At 45.2% G+C, this 13,490-nt stretch overlaps 1 protein-coding gene across 3 annotated transcripts in view; it reads right to left on the reverse strand.

The window, feature by feature from the left end:
• The window catches only part of FGF12 (fibroblast growth factor 12), a 220,793-nt gene that overhangs the window by 78,282 nt on the left and 129,021 nt on the right, over positions 1-13,490 (reverse strand). The gene's annotated exons all lie outside the window — the stretch shown is intronic.

The following is a 13,490-nucleotide window of genomic DNA, read 5'->3' on the forward strand; positions in this document are numbered from 1 at the left end:
TTGTCCCCCATTAAGCCCTGAGTAAATGTAGAAGTGCTTGGCAGGAAAGACAACTTTTGGTGACTCCTTTCAAGCGTGGTTGTAAAATATTCATATACAATACACAGACATACAGGTAAATAAAACTGAGATCAGATGAGCAGGTAAAATGAAATGCATACTTGGTGCTGTAGAAATAGACTATGGAAAATCAATTCTCTGTAAGTTACCTACCAAATAGTAGTATTTAGACAGTTGATGTATTTGGAATATGCTGCTTGTTCAGAAGAGTATTTGCTAGCACTGTTGCAAAGAATGTGCCCATTGTTTCTTATTCTGCTTGTGAAGCCAACTACCTTGCTTTTTGTATGGTTGAGTCACAGTCATGCAGTGACAGTTTTATGCCAATGAAAAGCTATTTAAATCACTGGTATTACAGTGGTGTAAACCCAGAGCAACTGAGTGCCGAATCAGGGCTGCATGTGAGTCCCACTCTGTGGGACTTGGGGAGCAAAATTCAAAAAGGAACAGACACAAGACACCTCCAAAACTGACCTCTGAAGCATTTATGGGCACCTCGGACCACCTCTGTTTTAAAATCCTGCATGTTCCCCCCCTCCTAAAACATGCCACACACTCTGGCAGATTAGAATCTTTGTCTCCAACAGGGACCTTTCCCAGCCCGTGTGTATCATGAGCCAGCCATGCCCTGGCTGTGTCTTCCTATTGCCTCTACAACGTTTTATACCCTCCTGCTGAAGGGGAAAAGGAAAACATGAAAAAAGCAAAACCAATTTGAACTTTACATGACAGAGGTGTCGTGCAGCTTTAACTGTCTCCTCATCACCCTACTGATCAAACACAAACTAAGTGGTCAAAACTAAATTCAATTGTAATCATGCAAGTCTTAAAATTTGTTATAGGCATTGCTGCTGGAACACTAGCGAGCTGGCTGCATGTGAGCAGACACACTTGCTGGATGGAGGAGATCCTCCTTGTGTGACGGGAGGTTGTGGTTTTACATGACCACCCACCAAAAGTAAATAAATAAGACCTAATTACTGCTGGCTCAATGGACAGGAAGGAATCCAGCGTAGCATACCAAAATCTCATCAGGCTCCTGCCTTTCATGCCCCCAGTGAGGCTGTTTAATAAGCCATGGTCGTTACATAACCGTGGTCACGTTGTGCGTTAAGTGTTCCCATCCGGAGCGCCGCTCTCGCTGCATCACTGCACGACTCCCCTTTGGGGAACCCTCGCCCTGCTCTCCTGCACTCACAAGCCCCCTGCAGCAGCAGTGGGGATCTCAGATGCAGACAGGCTGCAGGTGCAAAGGATTTCAGTTGCAGCAATCCCTACGCCAGCCAGGGGAGAGTCAGGTACTTTCTCATAGCTACAAAAGCCACTGAATAAATCAGATCAGCTGGTTTCTATGCTGCCTTAAAAAAGAAGTGATTTCAGTGCAGTGAGCACTGTAGGCTGCAGTCAGGCTTTCTCCCGGCAAGACTCAATGCTGGGACAGTAAACAAGTACAGTTGTACTGGTCCTCTACTAAGAGCTAGTGTTGGTCAAGCCAACGACATGTCAAAATGACACTTAGCAAAACACTTAGCTCATTCTTCTTACCTAAATGAATTATCTATTTTGTTGAATGCAGAAGCTTGATTTAACTTGCTTTTCATTAGAAAAGCTCATCAAAGCTAGAGGAAATGAAAAGCTGTATTTTCAGGCACAGATGCCTGCACCACCTTCCTCAAGTCTGTCCCTCTCCTCCCTTTTATCTAATACCACAATAGTAAAGGCACTAATAGGCACTCTTTGATATGAGACACCTACATTTGAGTCCCTGAATGAATCTTAGCCTCAATTTTACTCGCTGGTTAAATTTAATGTTTAAGTACTTTGCACGAAATGGAAGAGCTCCCAGAAGGAAAGATATAGAAGATAGTCCTGCAGTCTGAGGCTTTCTGTATGCTGGAGAAGTGGGGAGGTCTTGTCTTCAAGCTTTCTGAAGAGGAGCAGGGAGAGAAAACAACCCTGACCTTATCTCTTTTCTTTGGAAGATGACTTAGCTACAGGATAGAATTAGAATAGCACCTTTTCCTCCTTCTTTGGGATGAGAACTATATTTCAACCATGCAAATCATTTTGGAAAAGGAAAATCTCTCCCACTTTTACTAAATAGACTACCAAGTAAAACACTGACCAAATCTGTTTATTATTAAGAACTTATCACATTTTTAGAGTTTATCAGAATAGCACCCAAGATTCCCTGATGTTTCCTTGTATCCTTTCTATAGATGCAAACAGAAAGCTGTATCACCATAGCAAATACAGGGTAAAGCCCCAGGGTCCCTTTTCTATTACTGACCTAACAGACACCTGGTCAGCCTAAACAGCTGCCCCCTTCATAATGCCAGCCTTTTCTGAGTCATTGCCTTCCTAGGGACAAATTGGAAGGGAAATCTTGTCTTACATGACCTGGTTTTGCTGAACTTTAAGGCTCACACCCACACTCAAAAGTAAAACTCAAAGGGAGTGAAGCAAAGAGTTCTCAGCCACATACAAAACCACATTCCTCCTGGCCCTAACATAGTCTGAAAGCAGCAGAGCTCCTGTCTCTCCTCACTGCACAGATCCTCTTCTGCAGGAACATCCCTGCCCAGACTCTTTTAGGATGCCCTGTAGCACCAGCAAAAAATGCCTCTTTCAGACACTGAAGGATCAGAGCACTTTGAAGACACACAGTCTCTCCTTCCCTGGTTTCTGTATTTCCGTGGGTCTCTTTCTATAGGAGAGAAGTTGCAGCTGCACCTTTGGGTACCTTTACCTACCTGAACTAAACACAGAAGCAGTGCAGAGAGGTGCACAGCCAGCAGCGAATTCTCTCCTCTAATGCAAAGAGGGTTGGGAAGTTGCCTGGGCAATGGGAGATTTGTCTCACACAGTACAGCCATCTCTCCACCTGAGCTGGTCTCTCTTTGCATCCTCAAACCCCAACAGGCTGGCGAGGCCAGGTCCACAGGGTCTAGAAACCATGTGCATCTCTGCAGTGCCTGCAAAGGAACCAGCTCGAACACGAACAGGTGCACAGGTGACAGCAGCTGCTGGAGTAGCTGCTTCCCACCAGGCAACCTCTTGTCTTATGTCTGGGCATGAAGTGAGCTACTGGGATTTGCCATTCATACCGTAAGCAGTGTGGTTTGAGGCCTACAGACAAAATTTTAGGCAAAGGCAACTTTTAACAAGGAACAAGGATTTATCCATCTTTCCCTCTCACTATGGAACTATTACCTGAAGAGAAAATTGTATAATCACAGGACAGGAATTTTCCTACTAGCCCAGATGTAAAATGTTGCACGTGACTTTTAAGAGACCTACTTTTGTCATATCATATATTTTAACATCACTTCTTTCCATCTACAGAGCAATTTTATCAGTCTTCCAGCACTGCTAACCCTTATGCTGCAGCATTTGTGCTGAAAACCTCAATTTATAGAATGAAACCCCTCAAAACCAGTAAGTCTCCTTGTCAATTAAGGATGCTGAGACACCCTGATAAGTCAGAAGAGAAAGACAATGAAATAGACTGACAACTTTTCAGTTTTGCAATAAAAAGAGAACCACCCTTCCCAGCAGACAATATTGACAGTGCTTATTGGAGTACCAGAGGGAAAAAATACAATAAAACCCCACAACCTTGATACTTTTTTTTGTCTATACTTTCCTCAATGATACTGCTCTAGGCTATAATCGACAAGAAAAATAAGCAAACAGTAAAATAAAGAGAAAACATACAGCACAGATAAGCAAAAACTCTGCTCTGAGCATTTCCTTTCTATAATTCATAGAATGTACCACAAATCAAACTTAAACCTACTCCCTAACCTCAGCCTTGTACAGCAAATAGGGCTCAAATCCTCTTGCTTTTAAAGGCACAATACTGCATAACACACTTGGGATAAGCCTATTCCTCCCACTCAGGCTCCTCCGTGTGTGCTTCTATTCTGCTGTAGAAGCAGCTTTCCCTGCAGAGATGGAACTGAACTAAGATGGACAAGACTTCAGCACCAACTTAGTGTCTCCCTAAACACAAAGTCAAGCACTTCAGAATGGATTTAAGAAAGACGTTTTTGCTGCCTTAATCCCAAACTACTGACTCAACAGAAGAGATTTCCATGAAGCTTGTACTCCCAGTGCAGACCCCATACTACCAGGTTTCCCATGCAGTATGCAAAGGGATATTTTTATCCCTACTTTATAAGCAATACTGCTATACTTTAGGATGCTTTCCTTAAAGATCCTATTCTAGTTGCTCATATACAGCTATTGAGGGCTAGGGAGTACTGGAGAAAACTCAGTGGACTCTACGCAGATGCAGTAAGCTCAATTCCTTCAAATGTGGCAATTCCAGAAGATGCAAGGGAAGATCATGTCAGGAAGCACCACAATGGGGACATGAGAGTGCAGAACAGAACAATAACACAAAGCAAGACTAAGCTGTAACTCTCCTAGTCTGCAGGATCTGCCAGACTGGGCACTTTCCCTACAGTGAAGACACAGCTGACACCTAATGACCCTTCTTAGAGCAGTCATCCACTAACAACTCACTGAACATCCCCTGAAGGGCATCTTGCTTGGTTACCCCTTCCACAGGCCAAACTCACCATTTCTGCCTGTCCTGCTTTTAACTTTCTGAGCCCTTTGGCACAGCTGAGGGTAACTAAATCATGATCTGACTGCTAATCTTCCTGTCTCTTCTTAAATGGTAATGTGATGCTGCCATTATTCACTTCTGCTGTCCTGCTGCTGAGCCTTGAAGTCATCTCAGTTCACCATAAGCTGCTGTGCTTCCTGCCTTATTATGCAGCTACACAGTGATCTTCATCCTCCTGGGGCTTGCCAAGGACATGATAGTTGCAGGGTGCTCACATGTACTTTGATCTCCAGGGACACACTCACTGAAGGCCAGAATATCATGGCTGTATCACCTGCTCTGCAGTCACCTCCCTCACCCTCAAGCTGCAGGCATTGTCGAAGATATCTGCTGTGTGCTATGGGGAAAAGAGAAAGAGCACTGACAGAAATATCCCTCTTTAATGATCTTTTCAATCAGATCTCCTACTTAAGGTGAGTAAGCAACTCACCCCTTAACTGGAAAATGGAGAACACTCAAGTGTAATAACTCCCCTTAATGCAGAGAGGAGCTATGAGGTTATGCATTAATGCAGCATTTAGCAAAGCCCCACTTGAGGGCACCAACTCTTGTTTATTTCCACCAGCGAAGCAGCAGCACTAAACCCCTGCAGGAGGAACCCCACTCTCTTATCATCATTGCAGGGTAGCTCAATTTGCTCCAAACCCTGACCTCTGGAAGACCAAAGAATAGGGCACAACACCCTCTTCCAGCTGCAACTCCACTATGGAAGGCAGTCTACTATAGTCTCATTTCTTGTAACTCACAGAATGCCCCTTATTACGGCAACACAATGGCCTGAGGCTGCAGCGAGCCAGTCCCCACTTTGCCTTGGGCTGGGAATTATAAAAGCACTCAACACAACCCTACTCAGAGAAGTCACCTTAATCTGAATTCTCCAACTCAATGGCACAGAACTCAGAGGAGCCGCTTTTCAATGAACTCTTAAAAAAGATGAAGGGCTTAGTGACCTTTGAGGGATTTGAGCCACTGGCTCCAAGGATTCTTGCAATGCACAGCAATGCTCTTAGTTGGCAGGCAAGCCTCTACTTGAGGTTACTGGTGCAGAACTGCTTCTAAATCTAATCCAGAAGTTACTGTGCTGGGTGTCAGTGGTACTCAGTGTGGGTTATGGCATAAACTCTGAAGCTCTTGGGGTTACTGCCCTCTGCACAATGAGCTGTCAAATAACAGAGGACTCTGCAAGCTCAGATGGGAAGTAGCCATTTTCTATCCAGCAACCTGCAATAAGGTACAAGAAGGTACCTACTGCAGAATTTCCACAGGTGACTTGCCCATTTGTTTGCTCTCTTTCACTGCAGCTCAGTGCCTCTGTCTGGTCTTAGCATAGCAAGGCTGTCAGATGCCAGCAGCAGGCTCCCACAACACTCCCTCTGGCACCTCCTAAGGATATTAGTCTGGTGAGGGAGAAAGCACCTCCACCTCTCATCTGAACCACCTTGGCATGCTGCTGACTCCCTTCTGTGCCTGTGCAACAGTTTTGCTGAGGATGTGACTGCAAACACAGGAACTGTAATACATCTCAGGAGCATATTTCACCTAAATGTTCTTCAAACATTTGTTTATTGAAATTAAACATTTTAGCCTGGAATTTACACATTCCATTATTCTTATTTTCCCCTATTCAGGCTGCAGCTGTCATAATGGGAGGTTGATTTATGACTCACCTAACCAGCACTCAAATCCTTAGCACACCAAACCCAGCATGCAAGTCAGAGCATAAACTGCTCCTAATTTACTTAGATTAACTCTGCATTTTAAGTGCCACTGCAGAAACCGCAGTTCCCCTCCCCTAAAAAGGATGGCTTCCAGAATACTCGATAAGCCAAATTTTGCAAACACAAATTCTGTAGACAGAGAAGGGCACCGAAATCCCTCCTTCAGAAATACAACATTAATGAAGGCTTGTAATAAATCAGCACAAAAATCAGGAAGCTCCATGCAGATTACTACGGTGACAGGCATCAGCACAGAACTCAGGGATGAAAAGCTGAGGGAGATAAATGTTGGGGTTATTTTCCCAGCCAGGAGCTGCCAAGTTCTCCAGGGTGTTTGGAGTTAAGATGAAGTAATTTGGCTGTCTCAAATTAAATGCATCACTGTCGACATTAAGTTTAATAGCTCAACTCCCAACAATGATTCACTGTATCCACCCAAACTGGGAAGCTCAGGAATAACACCACTTGCAGCTGTGACAGGAGCTGCTGCCCTTGAAGACCCAGAGTGTGTTTCCTCTGGCCAAACACCCCGACCCACTCTGCCATGTAGTGACCACGGCTCTAAGTCTTCAGCAGATGTTGCACATGGCTGGCTGTGGCTGTACCTGCAGTGAGTCACGCACAGAGCAGGTCAAAGCATCGTGAGCCACGCGCGGGGATCCTGGAGGACATTCCAACTGTGTCATGCAGGTGCGGAGGTGGGAAATCCTGTTGCAAAGCGCTGAGCGTTTTCAGCTCCCACAGGAGTCACTCAGTGCACAGAAGTGCACAGGCAGGCAAGACAGTTATTTCCCAGCCTCACAGTGTTTTTCAGTTTCTGTTGCTGAACTCAGCAAAACTGTTCGGAGCTGAAAGACAGGTATTCCTTGAGGAAGCCTACAAGCAGGTAGCCAGGATGGCCTGGGCAATGCTGTCTGTAGCATCCTGAGTAACAGGCAGGGAGAGGGCCAGAGAACTGCAGAGCCTAGGGAGGTGAGTGACACGGGAGCATTTGTGTTTATTTGGATGTCTCCTCAGGCTGCCTGCACAGACAGCCAGTCATGAAGGGTAACAATGCCCAAGCATTATGGGGTTCTATCGCAAAGCAGGCATCCAACCCCACCTTGCAAAGCCGCCATGAACCCCTTTAGCTTAGATACAGCCCTTTAGCTTAACACACTGGCATGTCACCCAGCCTGTGAGTAGGATGGAGAGGTGTAAACAGACTTACTGACACCAGGAGTTGCTCACGAGGTCCGTGGTTTTGGTGGCACCAAACAGTCCATCCCAGCTCCTTTCCCAATGATGCAGAATGAAGGCTGTACCCAGCTTCAGTTTAACATGATTACAGGGATAGTGTCAGCCTCCAATTACAAAGCATTCATTTGGAGAATAAAATGGCTCTGGGACAACAGGGCTGCATGGCACACTCATGTATTTACTCATCTCAAGTGTGAATCTCCACCCAGGGCTAATAACTACAGAGAAACAACTGGTGTTTCCAGGATGCATTACATGAAATAACAGGCTGTGCTGGCAGGGCTGGCCTCTCTGTTTGAAGGACGTGCTTCCAAAAATGACATTTCCCTAACTCAGAGGGATGATGGGCTCAAGCCGTTGACAGCACCCATCAAAGCAATCGCCTCCTGTCACCATCAGTGAGTCACTAGAGCAGAATGGCACCTTGTAGGCAAAAGGAGCATCCAGAGAAGTGATTTCCTTTCCTGTGCTGGTGCCTGCCAGGAGGAATAGTAATTAGCTCTCCAGCATGGAGCACAGCTGCCTGCCTGCACCCCTCCATGATGCCTGCTTTGCTCTTACAAACATGAGTTCCTCCAGGGAAGTCTTATTTCTCACTTGCAGAGTAGGTGGAAATGATATGACTGCATCTCTGTGGCATTTATGCAGGCCCTCCCATATCCAGGGAATCAGCTTCACAGGGATGTTAGTGCAAGTCTGAGGTAAGGGGCAGAGAAATTAGTCATATAAAGCATTGAAAATTGGGGGTGCCACATGGAATCACAGCTCCATGTCTGTGGATAGTCTTAGCACAGCCTGTGGATGTCAGAAGGTAGAGAAGTCACCCTGCAGCTCACCCACTCTCCCAGATCTGGATCCCATGTGACAGCCACCTGAGGTCAACCGCTCAAGGATACTGAGGTACAAAGTTGTGGGCGAGTTTTCCTAGAAGGCAAACACCAAACTAATGTACATGACATGAGCTACCCACTCTGCACCAAGGACAAAACAGCCATCACAGCTGTTTGTGTGGGCCAAAGAGGAACCCAAACACCAGTGCAGGTGAAACAGTAGGACAGAAAAGTGGATGAGAAGTGACGGCCAAGCTGTCATCAGGTATTTTGGTACAGAATTGCTGACTACCTCTGGGTAAAACTGTCTAGCTGACTATTTTGCTGAAAAGCTCAGAGTAAGAGTAGATAAAGCTATACACAAACTCCATCTCACTAGCAGAAAAAAAGAGAGAGATCTGAAAATAGTGCAAGTTTTCATTTTTTCTTTTGACACAACTTTTACCTTGGAAATTTAATGAAAAAAATATTAAAAGAGCCAGAGATTAAATCCAAAGTTTCATTTTGAGTACAATGAAATACTGCATTAAGTCTGAATCCTCTTCTCCCCAGAAACTTCTTTTATTTGACCAGAGAACTAAAAAAATCAATTCTTCATACAGTTCACTCCCAGGTTTGTCTCTGCCTCCCCCAGGATGCGGTTTATGTTGCTTTGTTGATCCAGTGTGTTTTAGCAGCAGAAAAAATTTCAAAACATTTCCCTTTCAAGAGAGCAATTTTCTACACCTGTATTGACTTGAGCTCTGATGATAAAACCAAAGCCAGGCAGGAACAAAAGGCATACAGGAGATGTACGGCTGTTCCAGAATTTATGCAGGATGAGCTTTTTCAGGTAAAGGAATTAAAAAAATGAGAAATTTAATGCAAAAGAAGTTGTAGCTACAGCTCCAAAGCTGTCATTTTCCAGCACAGTCAATGCCTTGGCTACTGAAGGTTAAAGCTTGCTCATAAGTATGGATAGCAGAGCATACAAGATGTATTATTTATTTTGAGGAACACCCTGCAATTATTCCTGACATATTGTGTAATTAGCCAAAATTACAGCATATTCACCAAGAGTGAAACAGAAGATAGCATAAATATTATGTATGAGCCCACAGTCAGTGAGCACATTTCATCTGGCTGCAGAGTGTCTCATGAACCAACCAAGTGTGGTTCCCTGGCCCCCTGGGCTGTGCCAGCTCCTGAGCCGACACCCACAAAGGGGAAGAAACACTGGGAGTAAAATCCTGACTTTCCCCATGCCAGTAATCAGAGCTAAAGAGCTGCGGGAGGATTTAACAAATGGGAACAGCCACACTGCAGAGCTTTCAGGATGACTGAGCCCAGAGCCCACACCAGAGAAGAAGGGATATATTCCCACATACATTATCCCAAGAGAGGTGGAAAGGCGGGCTTGGAGGATGTCTGGAGAAGCTACTTGCTAGGGTTTGCTGCCTGGAGCTGACAAAAGGAAAAACTGAAAAGCAGCTCTGACCTCTTGCCATACTTGCAGCACCTCTTGGCCTGCAGTTTCCCAGAGAGAGGATTTCCTACAGACCTACATGTCAGACCCATCCTAACAACTTGTCTGATGGCTCAGAAATCCTGGGGAATGTTGTGGGAGTGCTCTGCTGTGTGTACATTTAGAAAGACTTTGTTTTGTTCTCTTAACTCCAACATACAACATAAAACTTCTTGCCTGTTAATCACATTTCTTCCTGGTTTCCTACAAAGATGTGGTTTGGATATTTGTACATTCTACCCAGAATTTGGTCCGTGGGAGGATGTACAAAACAAGTTTAAGAACATCCTTCTAAGGAATGCATATCTGGACTCAGCATAGGACTGAGGCTGGACTAATCAGTAGTGGGAGTCCCTTTCAGCCCTGCTGCTGGATGACCATGATTTGGTGGCATTTATCACATTCTGTATTCAAGGCAGCCCATCACTAACAGTGCTCACATGAGCAAAGCAGACACCATCCCTGCTATTCAGGCCTGCCACAGAGCTGGGATTTATGCTATTCTCAGATGCTACATCTCTTCACTTCCCCTATCAATCCCGCAGGCCTGAAATACTACAGAAACACGAAGAAGTCCCTCACACAAACAAAACATACTATGGAAACAACCACATCAATCTCCCACCCTGCTCTGAATGCCTAGAAAAGTAAATTCATTAAAATGGAAAATGGACAGAACATGCTACCAAAAAGCACTGAGCAGAAATTAATCACTTCAGATGCTATCGGTCTCGGGGAGGGCACCTGGTCCTACCAACACCGGCTCACAGAAGTGCCCTGAATAATCACTGGATGTCAACTCAGGGAAAAATTTAGGTCCCAGTGTCATTCTGCAAGCTTTAAATAGGCCTAAGTGATAACATCCTCTTTTGCTACAGTACTTCTCCTGCAATCTCGCAGCATTTTCCAATGGATGAGCATGTGAAACTCCTTTATTTAACAGGTAATGAGCCTGTGATGTAGAAAAATTAAAGCTTGAATCAGTCGGGTTCTATTACAAGAATTTTTTTTGCTCACTGCACTAATGCAGCTTAAGCATTCCTGTAGCAGTTTGGAAGCATTTTTGACTCAAAATTATGATGTTACTAAATTTCAACAAATCTTACACAACACCCAAATGCATAATGAAAATGTGCTGCTTGTGCCATTCTGGTCTGAAACCTTATACTTCAAAGAGCAAGATCATGCTAAAAATGGCCAAAACTCCACATCACTTGAAGTTCTTTCCTTTTGCTTTGTAAGAATACACCTTTTTTAATCTGCATAATGATTTTAATTTTCCATTAAAGCCAAAGTTTCCTTCGAACTAATGAAAACACTCCAGGTGTGAGAAAGCCGTCATCCACTTCGTTCCATCTAAAGCCCTGTTTTAAATAATGATGATGTTTTATTGCTCATCTCTCAGCACAAACACCTCATTTCTGGTATCAGGTAGCCCTCAGGACTCCAGTTAAACAGGCAGGTTCACCTGCCACCCAAATGCTGTCTTGGAAGAGACCTGAAATCAGTGAGCTCCCTCTCCAGGGATGAGCATGCTGAGGATGACACAGTGCAGATGGAGTGAAAACAGAAAATGTGCCTCTCCAACAGGTTTCTGAACAGAGCTCCTGCTCCTCCAGCTCCCCAGGATGGCTCAGAGAGGAGCTCTCAAACTTCACCTGGTGCTTGCTAATCATTCAAGAGCTGCTATTGGGCTGTAGCTCTAAAATACTAAAATTTATTTAATGGAAAGTAGGGCTGTGTTACTGAAGAAATAGGAAGAAAAACAGAAGAAGAAATGTTTATGGATGCGACAAAGGTAGGAGTGGCACAGAATGAAATTAAAAGAAAGCCAAAAGAAATATTCAGAAATGTTTCATTACTGATGCTGTGTGCCTGCCAGCAGGCAGAGCCCGTACTGATGAGCACACCACCACACTGTAAAAGCCAGCAGAGAACTACTGGTTACACCACACATTCTGCCAGCCTTTTTAGCCACCATCACAGACAATCCCCACGAGAGTGTGATGCTGATCACCAGAGAATGACCGCAGGGATGGCTGCAGATCGATACCAGAGGCAGCCAGTGACTCACCCCGGCTCCGGTTTCAGGAGCTGGGCCAGGGAAAAGCACCAGCTCCAGAGTAGGTGGATCGTCCAAGCCCCTCACCTGCCAGCACCTGATCCCTGCATCTCCTGCAGCCCAGTGGCTCCCGTCCGCAGGGAACCCTTCAGCAACCCGACCCTAAGCTGGGCACTGAAAGCCAAAACCAGCTGTCTTTTTGCTAATATCTGCTGCTTCTCAATGTTCTGGAAAATGTGGACTGGCTTTTTGCAGCCTGGCTTCATTTGCAGCAGACCCAATCACTTGACCTTTTGCAAACAGTTTTGCTTTGGGGGATGAATGAAATGTATTTATTTGGCAGCTCAGGCAACATGGGTGGCAACTGCTAGGCAAAGAAACTATCTGTGCAGCCAGCAAGGGGAGGGGACAGCCAACTATGCTATTCTAGATAAATATCAATTAAGTGAGCATGTTCTATTAACCCCAAGACCTATCTCTTTTGTTCCTTCATTTCAATCAAAAATGCTTAAGTATCTCAAGAAAGGAACATTTCAGGGGGATTTTACCTTTATCATAACTGCAATCGGGTTTCAGCTAGAAAAGAGGCACTAGTAACAGAATTACATTGCCTCTCTGTGGTTATTTTGCCAGTTCACAGCAAAAATGTAGCTGTCCACTGGATGTTAACACATGCCCTTAACAGAGCAGGCTGGTAGAGGGAAGGTGAGACAGGAGTGCACACAGCACCCCATGGATGCTGCTGTGGGATGCGGGAGAAGCTCTGTGCCCTCCATCACTGTAGTGACTGCGTCTAGCCCTGGGTCTTCATCCTGACATACAGCCCCCACCATGAGAGGCAACCAGCCATTTTCTGACATCTAAAGATGAAGTCATGCACTCCAAGCAAGAACTATTATGCTGAGAAGGTCCCAGGAAGAAGGACAGGGAGCACGGGCAGGTGACAGCATAACTGCTCCTCTCCTTTCACCACAGCTGCCCACCTTCTGGCCAGTGAAGTGCCACAGGTCCACAGCTGAGAGTTTCTCTTCAGGAACACAGCAGTGCCAGCCAAGCACCATCAGAAATCGAGTTTGTTTTTGTGCTCAGTAACACTGAAAGACGAGAGGGCACTGATGCAAATCAGACTGAATTGGACAAAATTCCACCTCCCACACAAAACTTCAGGTACAACAGGTGCACGTGCTGCCAAGAAAAGAGAAGAGCTGCTACTGCTACCTTGCTATTGAGACAAGAGCTCAACAGTCTCCCAAATGTAGAGCTCTGCCTAGAGCAGCAGAACCCCAAGCAGCATTTCCTCAGTGGATACCCCAGCACAGCAGAACAGTCACCTCCTTATGACAAACCCAAAGCCACAGAGCAGATGTAGGAGCAGAGCTGCACAGACCATGATGCTGCTGCTTCTAGCACTAACCTTCATCTCCCACTACAGCCCACTCCA

The sequence above is a fragment of the Corvus cornix genome, chromosome 9 (assembly GCF_000738735.6).
Source record: "Corvus cornix cornix isolate S_Up_H32 chromosome 9, ASM73873v5, whole genome shotgun sequence".
In the NCBI taxonomy this organism is placed as follows: Eukaryota; Metazoa; Chordata; class Aves; order Passeriformes; family Corvidae; genus Corvus; species Corvus cornix.